At 35.0% G+C, this 21,638-nt stretch overlaps 2 non-coding genes across 2 annotated transcripts; both read left to right on the top strand.

Annotated features, from left to right (window-relative positions):
• Nucleotides 1-16,726: 16,726 nt before the first annotated feature.
• Nucleotides 16,727-16,799, top strand: TRNAV-CAC (transfer RNA valine (anticodon CAC)). Its single transcript has one exon. It is a non-coding gene; the product is annotated as a tRNA-Val (tRNA).
• Nucleotides 16,800-17,486: 687 nt separating this feature from the next.
• Nucleotides 17,487-17,559, top strand: TRNAR-ACG (transfer RNA arginine (anticodon ACG)). The gene has a single exon. It is a non-coding gene; the product is annotated as a tRNA-Arg (tRNA).
• Nucleotides 17,560-21,638: the final 4,079 nt, after the last annotated feature.

The raw sequence follows: 21,638 nt of genomic DNA, 5'->3' as shown, positions 1-21,638 counted from the left end.
GCTATGAATCTATATAAAATGTTTGCCGACTCCTGTGGTGCAACCTCGTTTCCGATGACGCCGGTTTTCGAATGTTCGCGAATTAACACTATAAAAATGAATTTTAGAAATTAAGTTTAATAAATAGCTATATTGATAATAAAAAGGAAAATGCCATTCAAGGCATTCGTCTGACGGAGAATTATTACACTCGCCCATAACAGTGTTTAGACAGAATTGTGAGCAACAGAACGGTAGTCTATTTCCAAATGTCTCATGTGCGTCAAATGTTTCTGCCGTCTCACTGTTAACTAATCCAGATAGCTCGTCTGAAACTTCTTTTCAGAAACTAAAAAAGCGTAGGTTACTACTAATAAACTTTGCTATGTTTAGTTTTTCCTTAATTTTACTTGTTAGTGTAATTAGTATTTTATTCTTTGATTTAGATCCATCTTTGGGCGTAGACCTCCTTCTGCTAATTCTATACATCTCTGTCTTTTGCTTTGTTCACTCATTATTCCGCGATTTCAGGAATATCATCTTTCCACTCTTTCATGACCGACCAACTATTCTTTTCCCAATCGTATCTCATTTCCTCCACAGTCCACCTTTTAAGTATGCTCAACTCAAAACGATTTTGATCTAAGACGAGCTTGGGAGCGTCGTTAACTTATTCCTTCTAGGCATTTAATTGTTGCATTCTCCATATACCGAGTACGCTCCTTTTCAATTTGTGTTTTTGTAAAAAATATTCTATAGATATAATTCAAAAACACAAAATACGTTCATTGACAATTAACAGGCGTGACATTCAAAACAACGCTTTGAACGGATGTAACATAATTAATTATCTTTGTAGCGTGTTATTGGAAAATTAATATACTTTGCAATGTTCCGCCTGTTGGTATTGCCATGATTGCGTTTATATTAAACCTTATATCTATCGGTATAAGATTGCTAAAGTAAGCAAAAAGGATGAGTGTTTGTCGTAAATGGCGTACGTGCAATTTATTTTGATTCAATAAGCATTCTATCAAATTAGACGACGACAATATGGTTACACGAATTTCATTACACGGACTCTGTGGATCGCGTGGGCGTTATGTACAGGTAATAAATTTTCAGAAATTTTATTTGACGACCTTTATGAGCTATGACGATATGGAATTTTCATATTGTTTTGTTTGTTGTTATTTATGAGTAACTTGCTTATCAAGGATATTTTTTTTCTTCTTTTCTTTATGTTACCTTACGTCGACTACAGTCGGCTACAGTGTGAATGCGTACAGCCGGATCTTCGTACGTCGACACTGGCCCTGTCTCGCTCTTTAACACATTTGTTATTACTTCTAATGAAATTGCCAGTGTTTCTTTTTATTTTGGCGTATCAATATGTTGAGTTTTATTTTTATAAATGAAAATTTGATTGGACAGCGGCAGCATCTTTTCACGTATCTGGTTTGGACGAGGTACGATGGTAATAAACCCTTTCAGGCTCTTGGCCAGTCGTGCTTTCTATAAAATTTGTACTTTTAATTGTACCTGCCCGGCACACATGGGCGTATTTACAGTTGATGTAATTGCGCATATTTCAGTGATTTAATTATAAAAAACTGCCAAACAATGACTGTGGATACCTCAAGTGGATACGTCAATTAACACTAACTTGTATGGACTAAAGTCGATGCTATTATCCTTGTCGGACTGTTTTCTCTAGATCTGTGGGTCCATGAAGCAGCCCATTTATTTGAAATAAAGAGAGGGTTTTCTCGGCAAGTGGTACGGGATCGGGTCCTGGAGTCACCGGTCACCTAGGACTGTCACACCCATCTGGTAAGTTTTGTGTGGAGTTCTCCTGCCTTAAGGCAGAGGAGGAGGCTGCCCGACTTGCAATTGCGGCTGCCGATCTGTTTATTTACACCGACCGCAGCCGCATAGATAATAAGGTGGGTGCGGTGTTCTGCATAATGCGGGACGCCGCACAGCTGCACAGCAAATAGCTCAATTTGTACAACTTCTGCACTGTATACAAGGCAGAGCTGCTAGCATTAGCGGAAGCGACAGGGTACGCGGCCGGCGGGTCGGCGCAGTTATGCGCCATACTAAGTGACTCGCGGTCCGCCCTCCAGACAGTTGCAAGATCTGACACCCTCCATCCCTTAGCGTTAAGAGTGAAAGAGAATATTATGAAATTGAGAGAAGCAGGGAAGGATGTAAGATTATACTGGGTGAAAGCGCACGCGGGGACGAAGGGGAATGAGAGGGCGGATCAACTGGCCAAGGACGCGGCTCTAAAGCGAAAAAGAAGACTAGACTACGAGGAATGCCTCATCTCATTCGTCAAGTGACTGCTTACGCTTGACAAATGGAATGAGGTATATGGAAGGTACGACAACGCGGAAATTTTTCCATCTCAGGTGCCATCTCAGCCTACCGCGTACTCCGCAGTGTTGAGGTGGACGTGGTCTTAGTCCAGCTCATCACGGGGCACGGAGGGTTCTCCGAGTACCTTCACCAGTTTAAGCTCAAGGAGTACCTCTCGTGCTTCTGTGAACCGGACGTGCACCAGAACGTGGTCCTCCTGGTAGCCTACTGTTCCGCATTCGGAAGACTCCGGGTCGAATCCGAATGCCGGTTGGGCATTAAGGTTAGCGGGGACTCTATGGCCTCGCTAATCAATGACGAGGAAACAAGACTAACGTTCCTAAAAGTGTGCAGAGCGATTGCGGAAAACGTGATAAAAAGAAACAAGTGTTGAGCTAAAATTCAAAATTGTAAATAAAAGTGTAAAAATAGGTAATTAAATAAATAAAATAATACATATAAAATGTATACCTAGAATAGATCAAAAATATGATATAGAATAAAAACTAAGAAATTGTAATAGTTAAGGTATGAGGAGAAGGAAGATTGGTATGGAAAGGGTAAAATGGATATGAACGGAAAGAAGGAAGAATTGTAGAAAGAAAGAATATAAAGGGATGAAAGATCATGTAAGGAACGATAGAAGATACTAATATTACATGAAAAAATAATTAAATAAAAACAAAGTCACTATCCCACAATAGATAGGAATACGAGGTGTCCGCAAAGCGAGGGCAAATAAGAAAAAAACAAGTGATGTGTTATGTAATTGTATTTTAAAATTTTTGTGCAGCACGGAGTAATAGATCTTGATACTTATTGGAAAAAAATAATTAGTTAAGAAGTCTTTAATTATATCAAAACTAAATATCTTAGTCATTAAAAATTTTAATTGTAAACAGCGTTTAATGAACTTTTATAAAGTCGACACTGCGTCGCTCGTCTGTTCATGGAGAGCTTGTTTATAAAGGTCTTTAGGAAACTTTTAACTAAGAGTTAATCTTTGTTTACACTGCAGAAGTTACCTCAAGTTTTCGCTTCGTGATATTAAAACAGTAAGCATAACAAATCTCTATTAATTATGTGTTTAAGTGGGTTTATGAGTCGAGCTTATAAAGCTCAATCGGATCAAATTCAAACGTTAACCTTTGTACAAAAATAATTGTCTTCACTTCGTTTTATTTATTTAAGACAGCTGCAGTTTATGAAGCTCTGAGAACCTAGCGAGTTGTTTAGCTCAATTTAGAAAAGAGCTGAAAGCCTAAAACTGTATTAAGGTAGTATAAAAAAACCAGAGTTGTTAATCACCTAGTTCCTAAAAGTGGTATTGATTCACTATTTTGACTCAGCCAACCAACAACCAAATTTATTGATTATAGGTGCCGCAACCTACATAAAACCGAGACACATACTCCGGAGGATGCGACGAAATAACAATACAAATAATTTTCTTCGTATATTGCAGGAGACATCAATCCCCAACATATACTAAATAAAAGCAATTCTTCTTCCACTTCTTTTCGGCTATCTCAAACCGATATAATCTCAAACCAATACCATTTGGAAAGCAGTTAAAGTCTATACTAAAAAAAGAGTCACCTATTGTATAGAACTGATTTAATGAAAAGGTTTTTATTTAAATAAATTATTTCATTCACGGGACTATGCTTCTGTATTTATTTTTGCAAAGAGTTTTAAAGTAACAGTTTTATCATATCGCAGTATAGATCGTTTTTTAAATTCAGGCGTTACTTTGCGGAAGTACATCCTAAGTAAGAAGAGGACTAATAAATAGCTTCCGCTATGTGGCAGCTTCCGCTATGTGGCAGTAGTCGTGCAATAAAGTGCATGGTCCGCCAGCCCGCTGATAAATGAGCATGCGGCAAACAATGCGCATTACACAACTATCACCGTTAAATCACTCAACACGTATTTCACCACTCCACGGGGCATCCTCAGGAGTAATGTTACAACGATTAGTGCCAAACATCGAGTACTCGGTGCACTCGGAGTAAGTAGCTAAGACACACACTAGAGAAAGTAGCTATATATTAGTCCTTTTCTTACGTATAGAACGTCCACTTATTAAGTTGTCAGATGATCTTATTATTGTCGCTGAGAGACGCTGGCCTCTTCCAACTGGTCCAAATGGAAACCTTTGGGGGAGATCTATGTCCATCTATGTTCTACGGCTGAAATGATGTTAATTATGATAAAAGTTTACTGTATGCTAAGTATATTAATATGAAAAATAATTGTCAAGTATTTTCGAGAGATTTAATGGGAGCTTGATGGAAGTCTTGGGCGGTGAAGATTACCTAAGATATTTTTTACTTACTCTTCGCTCATAAGATATTGTCAAGTGCATTAGTTATAGAATTATTCTTTTTTCTTTAACTATTTTGGTTTTTGATTTTGCGAAAATACCATTATATAACTTCAATTGCTATTTTATTTTAGTATTTAAACCAATTCATAAATATAAGTTAAAATTCTTTAGTAAAACTTTGCAAACAAAACGAGCGTGCAAAGCACAATTAAGTGACGAGGAAAGTAGTAAAAGAAAGGAATAACTATAGAAATAATTAGCTGAACTCGAAAGGTTTCCAGGGATTCCTTGCGAAGCTAAAAAAATTACCGTCGCGTAAAAGATTATGTATTTTCATCTACATTAAAGCAGAATAAATGACTCGTATACGTTTCCACAGAGCTATATAAAAGCTCTCGGAATAAACAAGAATTTCTTTGTCAACCCGAACGTTTTCGTTTACGCTCAATATACGTAATTAGTCGACCGTTGTTACCGCAACTAAATCTTTTACACTCGAAAGGATAACAAAAAATTTTGTACGAGGTCTTTGTTTTTCTTTTAATTCCTATAATCTTTATATTTAAACATATTTTTCTTCTTTAGCGGTCACGCTATAAATTTACAACGACTATATCGATTTCTTTTATATTTTTAGTTATTAAGTTACATAAAGCAATTTGTCTTGCAAATTCATATTCTCGTTTAACAGCTGCAAAATCTAAAAATAAATTCATCACCTTTAATAAGTTACATTACTTCATTTGTTTCTACCACGATACATCTTTTAAGTTCGCAATGATTATTCGGTGATAGATACCGGTTTTCACCTTGGTGATCATGTAAACGTTTTTTTGTTTTAGTTTCGTATGGTCAATTAGTGAAATCAATCACCGAGAAAGAAACATTTAATAGTCGACAAGAAAGTTTTAACCAGGTCTATATCCTAAGAGAGCATTCATCTTAAAGTCCTGTATATAATAACTATATATAATACTGTATATAGTATGTATTGTCTGACTTTATACATAGTCTCTACTTTATCATTTCAATGTGACGAGTTCGGTGCGTATTTTCTATATTCCGTGTAATAGATATACGACCCCCTCGAAACACTGTCAGTGGTAATAATTTTGTTAGTAATAACTCTTGAATGAGAAATCCGATACCACTTTGGGACAATGGATGGCTCTAGTAGAGCAGACTTTCGAACTTCAGAGTTACGTTATCTTTGTCCCGTCTACAGATTTAGGATAATCTAAAATGTTGAGACCTGAACTAAGAACAAGACAGTCTTGTGTTTTGCGTCCCACGCTTGAGTAGCTCTGATTCGATTGTGTTGATTTATTGACGAATATTCTCTTTTAAATTCACAAGAGTTCGGGGTTGGTAGTGCAATCACTCTCTTTTAGGAAGCCTCACAAAATATTCACAAATTTGCGTGTGAAATAATGTCACTTTCTTACAGTTCCTGAATAAATTGTATTTTAACTTGATTACTCGTGAAATTACAAAAAGGATGTCCTTTTTGAAATTTCACGAGTAATCGCTCTCTGAAGTCTGTGTGGCTGCTCTTATCCGTAAAATCGTGGAGTTTCACATAACTAACTGCTTTCAACCAGTTTTATGTCGTTAGAATATAACCTAAGAATCAATTATATTACACTTGGTCGTTTACTTATCCGTCGAATACTGAAGTGTAAACAAAATTATCGACGAGTAATTACGTAAGAATCGTTACTTTTAAAAAGAGCCTTCACAGAGTACGCATGATGCTCACTCGTCCACTGCAACATCCTTACTGAGAAATTAATTCTCTCCCGATTTCAACGGCATGCCCTCTCCTGCACCGTATGTAATTTCTTGAAGTATTCTATTAAAATAAATCTGGCACCAGATTCCCGTGTAACAAATCACCTTGTATAACACGAATTTTGTCAATGTAATTGAGTTGAGCTTTATTAGTGTTAACGAATAGAATGAGGTATACGGAGATTTTGTATTAATGTTACATTATCGTAAGGTGGTTAGATCAACATAACGATGTTTTCAGACCAAATAAGAGGGTTTACCGATTTTGTTATTTATTTATTTCAAATAGAACCGCTAACAGCAATATATATTACGAATATATATAGTTAATAACAAAGTACAAATTTAAATATATCCGCCCTTTGTAGATGAACACAGCCTTGGCCATAATCATTACAACCTATATCTAAATTATAATAACGGAATTAACAGAAAACAGTATTAAACGGCTGTCTAAATATAAATAAAACAAGACACGAATCTAGTGTACATTAAATTAATTATTTGGGAGATTGTTTTTTTACGCTTATATTACAAGATAAAATGAAATGTTAGGTAAATGATTTACGAATTTATGTCAATGTCTGTCAAATTGTGTATTTTACTTTAGCTATATACGAATTTAGGGGAAAAAGGCATCATTTACGAAGTCGAGTAGTTCTGAAACAAATAATAAATTGTTTTATAAACGTAACCATTCGTATTCACGGTCTATTTACGTAATAACTTTTCTGTAACAACTGTTGTTTGAAAGAAAATAATTCTTCCAGCCGCCGGGTACTGGAAAGGAAAATTACTTTTATTTAACTTGGACTTTTTCATTCTACGATTTTGAAAATTGATCATGAATTTTCTATGCGATTTTATCTGTGACTTAGAAGCCAGCATTAATTTTAATTATTAGGGTACCATTAGTAGATACCTCATAGAGGTGTCAAGCAGCTTTATGGTTAAGGAAAAACTTTTTCTAATAAGGTAAAAAGAAACAAAAGTAGCTGACACAGTCCAGCGTATGGTTAAGTTGAAGTAGCAGTGTGCAGGCCCCAAATAGCCTTCACTAATTACCGTTGGTACCTTAAGTCTGTAGTTAAGGCCACGGACCGCTAAGGGAAGCGTGGGTTGTCCTCCCACAAGGTGGACAGATGATTGTTAAGGTGGTTGCAATTTGCTGGATGTTGGTCCTATTTGAAATTTACTGAGAAGCATATGTTTCGCAGTGGCAGCGGTTGAAATGATGGCAGCCTCCGTCCATTATAGTTTAGTACATTTAGTAATATCTGGTTTTCATAAAATTTGACTATCCATATAGCCTATCATTTCTGTATCAACAGTAAAATGCGTGGGCAGGAAAATAAGCTGCGGTCGTATCTGTTTCAATGAGCTTTTATTTCGGGCGAGACTCGATTTAGCAGTGTGCTAAATTCGTTTTGTGTAAAGGCTTATACGCTTTTTATAGAATATATTTTTATATTAATTATTTTTAGGAAGCTATATTGTATTTAAATTGTCACTGAGTTATGATGAAAGTATTGTAAATATTAACTATTGTCAACAGCAGTGTAATTCAGATAAATATTCGGAATTCGATGAACTATGTAGTTGTTGCGGGTATCCCATCCTTGATTCAAAGCGCACAACGTCTCTGCGCACTAAGCTCCCTATGCCACTCATCATAGCAACCGTCGAACTTTCCTCTTAGGGAAAGAAAATCTTCGACCTCAGAGAGGTCTGCTTCTAGTCAGGGGTGTCTTTTGAGGCCCCTTACCGCAGAGGCATCATCAGCCAGTGCCACAGATGCCAGCTGTACGGCCACGCAGTCCGTAAATGCTTCTCCCGCTATCGGTACGTCAAGTGCCTAGGGGATCGCGGCACTGCAAATTGTCCCCGTCCCGCGGTCATAGAGACACCACCCCGTGTGTCCTCTATAAGACTGAAAGTCACCCCGCCAACTACAGGGGCTGTCTCAAGGTGAGTAAAAAACGCCGTGCAGGCCGTCCCTCGACCTCCTGCCCTCCCAAATTCGCCGCCTGACCAACCTCCTGCGCTCCCGCGATGAAAGCTTCGAAGCCCACTTCGAAACCTCTTCTCCCCCCCTCGCTCCCAGCCACTTAAGCCTGGACGAAGCTACTACTACCGAGAGGCAAGCCCTCCACCCTCCCCTCCGCCCTGTCGGTAGCTCACGAGCAACCGAAACCCACCAAACCCCAAACCGGGTTCCCTTCGCCTGCCGAGGTACTTACAGCCCTCGCGCTGTACCTCGCCAATGTAGACCTCGACGAGGTCTGCATTCTCGCCGCGAAACTTCGCAAAGCCTCCGGTCCCTCGCAGTGCTTTCTCCATATCGCGGAGCACTCGGCCCTTCTCGTCGCCCTTAAAGCGGAGTTTAAATAATATCCGCTCTCCCGTCTCAATGTCAGGATATACGCCTCACATCGAGCCCCGGCGGTCTCCATGCACATGTCATGCACCGCCCACTTACACATGACATGGCAGCCGCGTCCGCCTAACCAGCGACCAAGCGAGCGCGGTCCGGAGAGGCTTGTGTCTCTCCCGACCGCCGCTTCGGCCTACTTATATTACACCTCATTCACTACACTATACACCTACACGGGTATAGTTCTCCGCGTGTGTTATATTAGATCTTCTATTAGAGCAAACTAAATAGGATTTCTATCAACAATATAACCGTTGTGTACATCCAATTTTCGCGACCCACGCGAATTTTCATGCCTCAATTTCAGGTTAATTATGTTCTAATACAATTTTCTTTGCCGGATAATACAAAGATAATATAAATTACTCGTAGCGGAATTTATCTAGAGATATTTCGTATTTTTTCTTTCTCTAACAGAATAAAAGCTTGGTGTGATCGATGCTAATTATATTATAGTATAATATTTTAATATCACAATATAAATCCAAGGGATGATTATAATATTGTCTAAAGCAGCATGTTTGTATTGTCGCTGTCTAATTTAATCATTTATATATCTAAAGGATGATTTAATTAGGTGTTAAGCAGTCTTTTTGTCATTTATATGTTTAATTTCACTATATAAATCTCAGGGTGATTTTAATTTGGTCTAAAGCAGCATGTTTGTATTGTCGCCGTCTAATTTAATTATTTATATATCCGAGGGATGATTTAATTAGGTGTAAAGCAGTCTTTTTGTCATTTCTTTGTTTAATTTCCCTATATTAATCTAAGGGAGTTGGATTACTAATACATATTAAAATTAAATATTGTTTACTGTCTGTCCTTACTCACTTTTAACTGTCAAATAAATTAGTGTTACATATTTCAGATTGATCACTTTATACAGGTGATAACATAAGAGTTTTAAAGGTTTTTACTCACAAATACATTCAGCCCTTTATATATAAGAAGACAGAAATATGTGTTATATATAGATATACAACAGAAATTTCTGTATAATTTCATAAAAAATTTCTATTGACATCCCCACGTGTTAAATTGCTACATACAAAAAGTAGCATTTACACAGAAATCAACATTTCGCAGTTTACTTTAGCAAATGTAAATAAAAATAATCTGTTTCTTATAATAACCGGTAATCATTATTGATCGTTAATACTAAAGATATTTTAAGTAATTTTTATCAAATATATTTAACTACTCTTTACAATATTTACAACAATTTCATTGCAACAACGAACGAATTGATGTAATACTTGACTGTTTAACAGAAGCTGTACTTTGTACAAAACGTCTGTTGCGCTCTTAAAATGGGTCGGGTTTATACCATAAAAATATATTTAAGTTTTGAGAGCTAAAATCGTTTTTACTTTCTATTTATTTTTCAGCGTCGAGTTCAAAGTGTGCTACCATGGCATAGTTGTCATACTTGGACATTTACCGAGAAAGTTAAGCGAAGGATAAAGACTACAAACAGGTCAATAAGGATGAGCATACATCTATGATGCATTGCCAACGTTCACGGTGCTTGCACCCAGACTCTTACATCAAAGTGACGATGGGCTTGGTATATCGTGAACTATAAAGATAAAAGGTAGACACTACTCTCAGCGGAATTGAAAGATACAATTGGAAAAAAGGTGACCGGAAATGCAAGAGATGAACCGTAGATATTTAGGATATTAAAGGCTGGTGAATATGGTAAATGAAAGTATTGTATTAGAAGACGCTGGAGAAGGCTTACACCCAAAGAGATACCTTCATAAAAAATACTAGTAGTAATACAACTACAATTAAAATTGAGGAAAAGCTTAACATTGTTAATGTTAAATAATAATTTGCTCTGCTCGCAAACAAGTTTTCAGAAGACGAGTAGTAGTTTTATGCGTACCATAATAACATGCTACGTGCACCTACTCGCCTGCATAGAGTGACGATTATGGTATATCCTCCATAAATATCTTTAGGGGAGGCATATGCCTTGAAGTGGGAGTCTACGGGCTGAAAAGAAGAAGAAGAAATGGTTTCATTAATGCTATTAAATTGTGTTTGTGTATGTAAAACAGTACGAATTGTTTTAGTCTTTAGTACAGCGAGGATTCCGTGGTCAGGCAAAGAGTAGTGGTATTTATTACCACCAGTAGAAAATAACATAGTAGTCATTCGATAGTGATAATAAAGCTTGTTTCCAGTCGTTGGCATTGTTAAATGAACAGAGAGTTTCGCCTAAATCATTTTAATAATTCGTTTAAATCTTGAGTAAATTTGAACGCTAAGCGTGAATAATTCAAGATTAAATTCTCCCGCCGCTCCGGTAACTCCGCTTGCCGAATGAAAGACATATTTCAAAGTGGGGGAACTCGATAAATTTATCACAAAACATTTCTTCGTCGTACATTTAATTTTGAAAAGCTCGATAAATGCGTTTACGTTTTAATAATTTAAAAGTTATTTTTTTAGTCTTTTTAATAATATAATTCTGTTAACGACTTGGGCTTCACCAATAATAACAAAAAATGTGAGTTGGTAGTGGGTTCTTCTAATACCAAGTAGTTTAGAACCCTCATTTCTTCGTCTAGTTTCTTTTAAATTGGGCTATTTTAGTTTTGTTCTCATTACGTACATAAGTGACGACCATTCCTAGTGGCCTATCATTTTTTATATGACAGCTTTTTGTTAGACGCATGCTCTATCTGGGCAGAGCAGTCGTGGTCACAGGGATTGCAGTGCAAAATTCTCATAAATTTATATCTAAACGATGTTCTTACTATTGAATTGTTATAACTACTCATTGTTATTCAAGTTAAAAAGTAATATATTGGAAGTGATTATTTGCAAGAACAAAGATCAATAGGTTGTTAACGATAACAGTATTTATCTAATGATGTATTTAACTTTAAGCAACTATAAATAGGTAATTGTTTGCCAGAACAAAGTCCAATAGATTATTTAATTAAATCGATTATTAACAGCCTTCCACCCTATTTTTAGTAAAGACAGTCCTTGGCATTATATATATCATAGTTCAATCTCTGAACAGTCTTCGTTAAGATTTTACGCCCAAGTGTTATCATTTTCATGACCCCTTTCTGACCTCCGAAAATTACAGCAGCGCCTTTTTTAATCTCTTCGAAGTTTTTGCACCTGTAAACAGTCATTGTGTAAACAGTAAACACTTTTTAAGATAAAATAACATAGCCTCGGGTGTGTTAATTGAAATTAGGTTTGTGATAGTATCAAGCGATTGGCTGACTATTAAAATGCTAGTTAAGATTGTTTGCTCGAAGTGGATAAGTATTTTTTCGGGCTGCGGTATGATAGCACGAAGCAATTTATGTGTCATTTATTCTGCGGAAGTTTTTAATGGTTGTGTCCATTGTAACATCGATCCTAAGATCTGATGCCACCCACTTAATCGTTGACTAGAGATCTACTGATACGGTCATCTTTACTTTGCATGTGACCAAGGTATGTTACATTACCCATATTATTTTTAAGGCAATTGCTATTGGGGGCCTGTCGTATCATTTTCTAGTTTGGGAAAAGGTTTTCTAATTCTTTAATGATCTTTCATATCCATTTCTTTTATTTCCGTACTCTACTGTCATTCTTTTACATGATCTATCTTTCGTCTCCGTTCATTCTACAATTTTCATTGATTCTTTTCCATACAACTTCTCTTTTATTCATAACCTTATTTTCTTCGCCTCGTTTTTCAATTTTAATGAAATTTTCACATCTCTTTGCTTTATTAATACTTATTTATGCTATTTGACATTATCATGATTTACTTATTTTTACGATTTATTGCGGATTACTTCAGAGGTTTTATTTTATTTTATTAACATTTGTTTTTATAAGAATTACCCATATTACATTTTTTAAATTGACTTGCATAGTTAAACAGGTAAAGTATGCAGGTACAATATGACAGAATCTAACAAGCAATTCCAGAGTTTTGCGTATTTGTATAATCCTTGGAACTTTAGCGTCGAAAATAGAACTCGTGCTCCGGGAATTTATTTAATATTTACGACGTGGGTGGCATCTGCGGTCGCACAGTGTAGCATTATCAGCGATGTCAATGCATTTAATTGTTCAAGGGGATTTTATATTTTCGAGAGTTGTGACAGAAATGGTTTGTAAACAGTATGATTGGTTGTAGGTGTAAAAGATTCAACCCTTTTCAGTTTTAATAGTCTGAAAAAAAAAACGCGTAACGTTTTCCGCCTTTGTCTAATCACCCTGTTTAAAGTAATCACCCTAAAATATGTCACATTATTTTATTCCTGTTGAAATGCGACCGGTACTGTCTAGTCGTTGCCATTCGTGAATCTCTTGGCCCCAGGGTTCGTAAGAACGGCAGTTGGTTGCACAAGCATTGGCTTCGTCGACTGCCACATCAGACGAACAGTTCTTTGAGCTTCATCGTTGACTATGGTTCTTCTGCGGTCCTTCTCATAAACGAAAGTATACGACATAGTCTTGCCACTAGTGGCAATGGGTAGGTCAAAAGATGAATGACTTTGTTATGATTATGTGAAAACACTGATCGGAGGCTGTTTCACACCGGTCTCATTGGAAATCTTTGAAATCGTAAACTTGAAGCCCATGTCCAGCGGTGAACTCTTCAGCTGAAATAATGATAACGAAGAGTAAGTATGTTTTTTACTTGTGCTTAAAAATCACTATGTATTAATCTCCCACAAACAAATACTGGTAGTTTAAATAGACGTTTTGTTTTTATTTCAAGTTCTAGAGATCATATCAAAAGTTATAAAGGGGAGAACGTATAGATCATTGGCTGTTAATAAGTGTATTGTACACCCTATACATATAAAGCAATGGTTTAAGTAATAGTTAATAATATAATGAGAAAAAAGTTTTCAAATTACAAATAACATCAGATTAAAATTAATCATTGTTTAATTTCTGTACTAGCAGGTTTTGTTCTACTGGTTCTGGCTTATCGCGATCGCGAGAAAAAATAAATTAATGTGACATATTTTATAGTTTACGCTTTATATAGATTGAGCAGAAATGGGCGTAAAACTTACACTATACATTCATATTTTTAAAGCTTTTACATACATAACCGGCCATTCTATACATGTATATTGAGTGGAGAAAATTTTCACATCCCTTATTCTATTACGCAGTCAAGTCGTATCGCCAACTTTACGAGCCGGCTGTTTTCCACCGAAATTTCGTAATAGAAAGTTTGTTTGACGAAATCTTTTATCGCATAAACTTTCGATTTCCCGAACTTACTTTTATGTTTACCAAAAATATTGCGTCCTTTTTATAGTAGTCTCTACATACATATGTATAAAATCTTATAGCTACGTGTTAGTTACTGAATTTTCGTATTTTTTTGTACACATTCGGCAGGTCTAAGAATATATCCAAAGTGAAAAGGTTGGACTACTGAATGTCATCATCATTTTTTAAATTCTCAATCAGCCATGCTTCTGCTGGTGTCATTTCTCATCTATCAAACAGCACGGAGAAAGAACATAAACCAAACTTCCTCTCACTCCCCACTTAGCTTTCGTGGATAACAGCATTTAGCTTCTGCAATTCAAAGTAAAGCCACAATAAATGCAATTCAATATTTACTTAATCTTATCTTAATCTTAATCTTAATCTTAAAAACAATGTATGGCGTATATTTTATTTTGTGCATATGTGATTAATTTCACAGAGTTTGTTGTGAGTTTGTAGAAACCTGGCTAGCATTTTAATAAGTATAATATATTGCCACGATACCTTTCGAAGCGTAACAGACTAACAAGCAGCTGAGATACATATAAAGACATCCTATCGTAAAAAAACTTCACTCGTAAAATTCTCTATTCCGAGACGTCTACGTAATTTTCTTATCACCGTGTATGACCTGGTTCTGATTTAAATGCGACTTTGTTCCGAATACACTATTTTGTTATATGTATAATACAATTTATTTATCATATTTTGTCATTACATACAATATTTATTTACAATCGGTATTTGTTTATCTTTTCAGTCACAAGACGACAGCTGTTGGATATGTCTAACCCATAGATTTTCTGAAAATGGCCTGTATCCAGCATTTTTTAACGACTTTTAGAAGGTCATCTGTCCCTCTAGTGCAGTGTCGGGCAACCGGTGCGCCACGAAAAATTCTAGGGGCGCCGCGAACATTTTTATATAATAATATGGCATCGCCATTCACGGTTTAAACTGATCGGTCGGTCAACCTTTAAAAAATAAAAAGGCTAATGTGGATGGGTTCGCGGCATGTTCTTGCACGGCTAGAAAAGATGAAAAAAATACAAATGTTACATTTTGGAGTTTTCGTCAAAGTATTGCTGTAGCAATATTAGTCGTATTTTTCCATCGTTGTAGTTTCGCATACAGTAAAATCTGTTGGTTAAAAAACAGTGAAAAATAATTTGTTGTGGCACAAGAATCCTATGCTTATAATTAATTCTTACTGAGATTCTCACTCACTTTTAACTCAAGGTAATTTTAATTAAACATTATTAAGAAAGGCTCTTATATTATGTATTCTAAATTATTTCAAAACAAGATGGAGAGATTTGTAATTGGAAAAGGTGGCAGTGATAAAATCCAAACGAAAACAGTGAAGACAAGAAAATCGTAAAATCAGCCGTGAAAAAACGGAAATACGATTATCTTAAATATGGAATTATACCATCAGTTAATGATCCATCACTACCGTTTTGCTTTATTTGCGTTTGGTTTAATTTGCCAAAAAACTTTCAACAACGAAGCAATGTTGCTAAGTAAACTATTTCGCCATATTGAGACTAATCATTGGAACCAGATGAACAATCCAATAAGCGTCTTTAAAAGCAATCAAAATTATTTATGACCACGTCAGATGAAGTTAAAAAAGCGAAAGCTCACGCGGAAGCGGAAGAAATTATCTTGCCTGCTTTAAAAATTGCGGCTGGATGTATGTTAACGAAATGCTGTGGAGAAGTTTACGAAAATTCCACAATCATCAAAAATTATTGCAAGAATAATTGTAGATATGTCAGATGATATTGAGTTGCAATTGAGACAATGTTTTAATGACCCTTCAAAAAAATGGGCTATACAGCTTGATGAAAGCACAGATAATAATAATAAAGTATTTTCTGTACGTCGATATAGAAAAATTGTGAATAATTACTTTTTTCCTAAAGAATTAAAACAAAGAACGACTGGTGTGGAAATTTTTGAATTAGTCGATGAAAATGTTATGAAGTATAACTTGAGATGGGAAAATTGTATTTAGGCCTGCACAGATGAAGCTCCAGCTGTGATAGGTTTAAAATAGGGATTTAAAGCACATGTCATAACAAAAAATCCAAATGTCAAATTTGTTCACTGCATAATTCATAGAGGATTTTTTTGTGTCAAGGCGGTTCCTCCCATCCTTGGCACAACAACATGAAGTGGTCATAATAGTAAATTACATTAATACAAATGCTCTTCGATTCAAAAAGTTTTCAGCATTTTGTGAAGCATTAGATTCCGATTATAAGAATTTATCGTATCACACTGAAGTCAGATGGTTGTCGAAAGGAAACGTTTTAAATCGGTATATTTTAATAAAAAATGAAGTAATTACATTTATTCATAGCAAAGAGACTCATTTTCGTTTCCTGATGGATGATGTTTGGTGGTTACGATTTGCATTTCTGAGAGACATTTTTGACAAATTAAGCAGCCTTAATTTAAATTTACAAGGTGTTCAGTAGAACATTTACAACATATACAATTAAGTAGACACGATATAAGCCTTTTACATAATTTGTTAAGAATATTATAAATAAGTTTCCGTAGTGTAGCGGTTATCACGTGTGCTTCACACGCACAAGGTCCCCGGTTCGATCCCGGGCGGAAACAGATTTTTTAAAAATTTTGCTAGAAAATTATTATTTTATTCTGAAAAGTAATTTAAAAAAAAATATATTTTCACATATTTAGAGAAATATCCATACGAATTAAAACTAATTTGTTCTAACAATTTAGTATAACATATTAAATAATATTTTTTAATAGAAGTGAATCACAAAGGTCTGCATACGGTTCGAGAAACCTTTATGGATTTGAGGAAGTATTTTTTTTCCAAATTTTCATTAAGCTAGTACTTTAACACACAAGGTTCTTATGGAAACGTAAAATGGAAAAGAGCAAAGAATACACTTTTCTTTTAGTATATAAACCGTTTAGTATAATAAAATATTTGATTCCAATTGTCAAATTTTTGAGACTTTTTATGACTATCAAAACGGCTTTTTACGATATAATTAAACCAAAAAAAAAAAATATCGTGTACCATAAAGCATTACAATGAAAATGTAAAACATTATTATTAAGGCCTTGCGTGTACGAAATAGTAACATTATTTTTGTAAACTTGTCGTTTATTATTACGACATTAAATCAATAAATAAAGTGATTATTTTGGATCATTTATTTTAAATTTAGTAATTTTGTTTATTGGACAGGATATTCATTAACGTTGGAGTAAAGTCTCGAAGTGATAATTTATAAACAATGTATTACATGTGTTTCACCACTGTAGTACACGGGCCCTGTGGCGCAATGGATAACGCGTCTGACTACGGATCAGAAGATTCCAGGTTCGAATCCTGGCAGGGTCGAAGTTTTTTTGACATTATTTGTTAACATTGATTAATTTTATTCATGCACATTTGTTTTTAAATTTTATAATCATTTTGTGCAAAACTAGTGCCAGGACTTTCATTATATATGAATTACTATGATATTATATTTTTAAGAGTAGCAAGAACAATAAATACATTTGTTTAAATGATATCGTTATTCCATATATGCGCTTTGTCATAAAATTGTGCTATATAATTTTATTAGCTACAACACACTATATTACCTTGCCTTTAAATAACTTGCTAGGAGATTCCAAAACCGTAATAAGTCTATATGAGTACATACTAACGTTTTAAATAAAATATATACAATGTCTAGGAATAGATTCATAATAAATTTGTACACGGTGTACGTAGGAGGGAGAGGTGCAACAGCGAAATATCTTACTAATCTGCTAAAGCAGGGGTGAGCAACCATTTTAATCAACGAGCCAATTTGAATTTTATTTTTTTTTTTGGCGGGCCGCAAATAATGTAACACTTATTAATAATTTATAAAACTTTTTAATAAACGCTGTTATAGAAAAATATACGAATTTTGATTCAAAATAAAAATAAGCAATATTAAAACGGAAAAACGATTGTACTTGAAAATTTTATTGAAAATTGGCAGCGTTTTTTCGTGACAAGCGTATGTATTATACGTATGTCGCTTTCTGACCGTCACATCACTCAGTTTTCGTTAGTGGTTATTATTAAGTAATTATTTCGGTTCAGCATGTACCACTATTTAATTATTATGATTTGACATTGATGTGATAAAGTCGATAAAATAAATTTAATTTTAAAAATGCTCAATGGGCCACATAAACATGTTTCACGGTCTACAGGTGGCCTGCGGGCCGCGTGTTTCTCATCCCCGTGCTTAAGAATTTAGGCCTGTTAAAAGCAAACATCAGCTCATTTCTGGAATGGGTTTCAGAAGCTGTTTTGGTTAGATATTAGCTAATCGTACGTGATTTTGCTATTCGTATATAGCTCCTGTTATTCGGCGGCAACCGAATATCGAGTGACGATAGTTTATTATTTTTTCATATTTTGCTTCGACGTTTGCGCTCTTCCTTTGATTGGGAAAAGTTCTAAAATAAACCGTATAGACTGTGTGGGTACAGAATCATTTTAATATGGCGGAGAGATATGAAAAGAGTCTAGTCGGCGAAAGTGCACACTGCTCCCTTGCATTGAATCCAAATTCAATCCATCAAATCTATCCATTTTGGTCAAACCACATATAATATCACATATATGGAAGCGGTTAGGGGGCTACCCAGTATTATAAGAGATGAGAAATAATTATAAGAGATTCGCAGTCATATGCTGATTCATCACGATAACTCTGCAACCAACAGGTTTAGATACTTGATATTTGGTAAGAATATTTGTAAAATATATCCTTATCTGACGAAAGTTAGTAGACGAATAATTATATAGATAAAGTACATTGTGGGGACATTCGGTACCTTGACATGAAAATAAGACAAGTAAAACTGTAATATAACACTAATAATTGTAGCATTTCTCTAGAAATTCTTAAATGTGTGTAACAATCAAGTGAGAACGCTCAATATTACTAGCGTGGTATCTATCAATACTCTTTCGTCATAATTACTTTTTTATAGCTTTATAATATAAGAATATTACATTACAGGTTCATCTATAACCGCCAGCTGAAAATTAAGTTTACGTTAGTTCGTAACATGCCAACTGCTGAGAAGAACCAAGAAGAAACTCACTGCGGCTTGTTATTTCTTTTTTTCATTATTGTAGAAACAAAAAAAAATGTTTTGCCCTAAAAGCTAAATTAATTAATTCACAAACATTTTTATCGTGAACTTACTTTGAAATAGAGTAATATGGTTATTCGCAGAGCTTGTGTTTAATAATTTTTTTGAATCTACTAAGAAATAAATTCACCGCGTAGACTTGGTAGTTTGTTATAGAATTGTATACATTGACCTACAAATGAGCGAGACACTTTATGGAAACTAATAACAGGTATAGCATTTTCATTTCTTACATAACATTGATGGTGACTAGTATGTCTCGAAATTTTATTGTTCTTCTTGTATCCAGTGATTACAGCCACCTTGTGGGTGGATGTCTAACGCTGCTACTGCCAGTGCGTGGTGTTCCAGAACTTTGGGGCCACAGCAGCCATCTATTTTGCACGCCATGTGGCCTGCCTACAACAGGCAGGCAATAATATACTATTTTATTTTTTACTCTTGCTTAAGCAGGTAAATATGATACATACGTAAATTACAAGTATGTGCGTAACTTTTGAATATATAGTACATATACTGTATAATATATTATATATTAAGAAAATCACTCCAGATATTGTTGTTTTTTTTTTATAATTTGAATTTGCCGAGATATCATCGGACACTGTGAAGAGGCTACAACACAGCTAACAGTGACATTTGGTAAAAAAATATCCATTGAAGGTTAAACTGAGAAGTTTTGGTGGTTAATTAAAAATTAACAAAATCCTAAAATAAGGGATTGGAATGTTGTTTCTTTTGTTTTTTAGACAAATAACTATCTTCTAACAAAAGAACGTCAATGATTAAGTATTGTAGAACATCATAATACTGCATATAAACTTGTATTTCCGAAATGCAATTTTGTCTTCATTTCTATAATTTTATCAAGAAAAGAAGTATTATATTATTACATATAGTATAGAAATCGTTTAAGCTTCCGTCAGTAGATTTCGACTATTTTTTTACACAAAGGTTTTATTGACACGCTAATTTTGAGGAGGAGTTTATTCCAAAGCAGAATTGTATTTGTACAGAACTTGAGTTAAGAATATATACATAGTTATTATAATTCTAATTTGAATCGAGCAAATTGCTAAGTATAATTTTATCAAGACGTTCTTTTTGTCATTCTGTAGTTTTCAAATGACCCGGAAAATATAAGTATTTGTAAACATTTACAATACATATAAAAATCCTTTCAATGATTTTCTTACGTCAGAAAGCGAAACATCCTCCGTCGTCGCTATCGCAAGTTAACGAGTATCCCGCTTGCAACGTAATGGCGTAGGTAGCCTATCTAATGACCTGGCGATAAAGCGGTGGGAAGGTCAATTGCTCAATCAAGTGAATTGCGCACGGATGAAAGGAAATAGCTCGCAATAGAAATTGTTACCTTATTTTCCATTTGAAAGGATAACACTATTAACGTATACTTATATGTAATTTGTAGATTTATTTATAAAGTAGACGCTATCATGTGAAAAGGTTACTGATTGCGTGATTGATAGAATAAATTATTAGTTTCTATTAATTTAAATGAAAATTGACTTAGGAAAGAGAACGTGTCAGTGATAATATGAGTTGAAGTGGATACCATGACCTGGTAAGCGCGATGTACGACGTTAATTCACAAGGTGGATAGAAGACTTTGTTAAAGTGATAGAAAGAAGCTGGATTCATTTCGCTTTAAACAGGCCCTGATAAATAAATAGAATTATGATGATGATACTGATGATAAGAGGAGAGTGACATATTTTTACTAAAAGTGTCTTTGATTCTACACATTAGTTAAATAAGAAAAAGAGTGCGTTTATGAAGCTAAAAAATGGGAGACTACACCTAAGAGTTCAAAGAAGAATTTAGATAAGCCGAATAGGAACACTACTTGAATAGAGGATTTAAATAGCGTTCCTGTTGAAAAATTACTACTTTTATTTTGGACAACACTGCTTGCTGCTGCATCTAAATGGGATTTTTATTTGATTTCAACGGGCTCGAAGAGGCAGGCGCCCGGCTTCTTTTAGATGGCTGCTTTGACAGGTAGAAAAGTTCAAGGTGTTGTCCAGGAGCCCTGATTCAAGCTGCTATATTCGGCGGGAGGCCGTTGACCTCTATAATTGCTATGGCGGGCAAGTATATGAAAATAAAAGGTATTTATTTTACGTAATATTATATGCAAAAGAAACGCAATATGGGAAGTTGATGTAATTAAAGTCGCCGGTGCGGACTAGTCCAAAAAGCCAAATCTAGAGAAGATTGGGCATCCTTGGAGGAGGCCTTCACCTGCAG

Source organism: Battus philenor, unplaced genomic scaffold (genome assembly GCF_028537555.1).
Source record: "Battus philenor isolate CCGP_79_NKW_IND1 unplaced genomic scaffold, ilBatPhil1.0.hap1 SCAF_26, whole genome shotgun sequence".
NCBI lineage: Eukaryota > Metazoa > Arthropoda > Insecta > Lepidoptera > Papilionidae > Battus > Battus philenor.
Note: the sequence above shows the minus strand (reverse complement) of the source record. Positions and strands in the feature narration are given on the sequence as shown.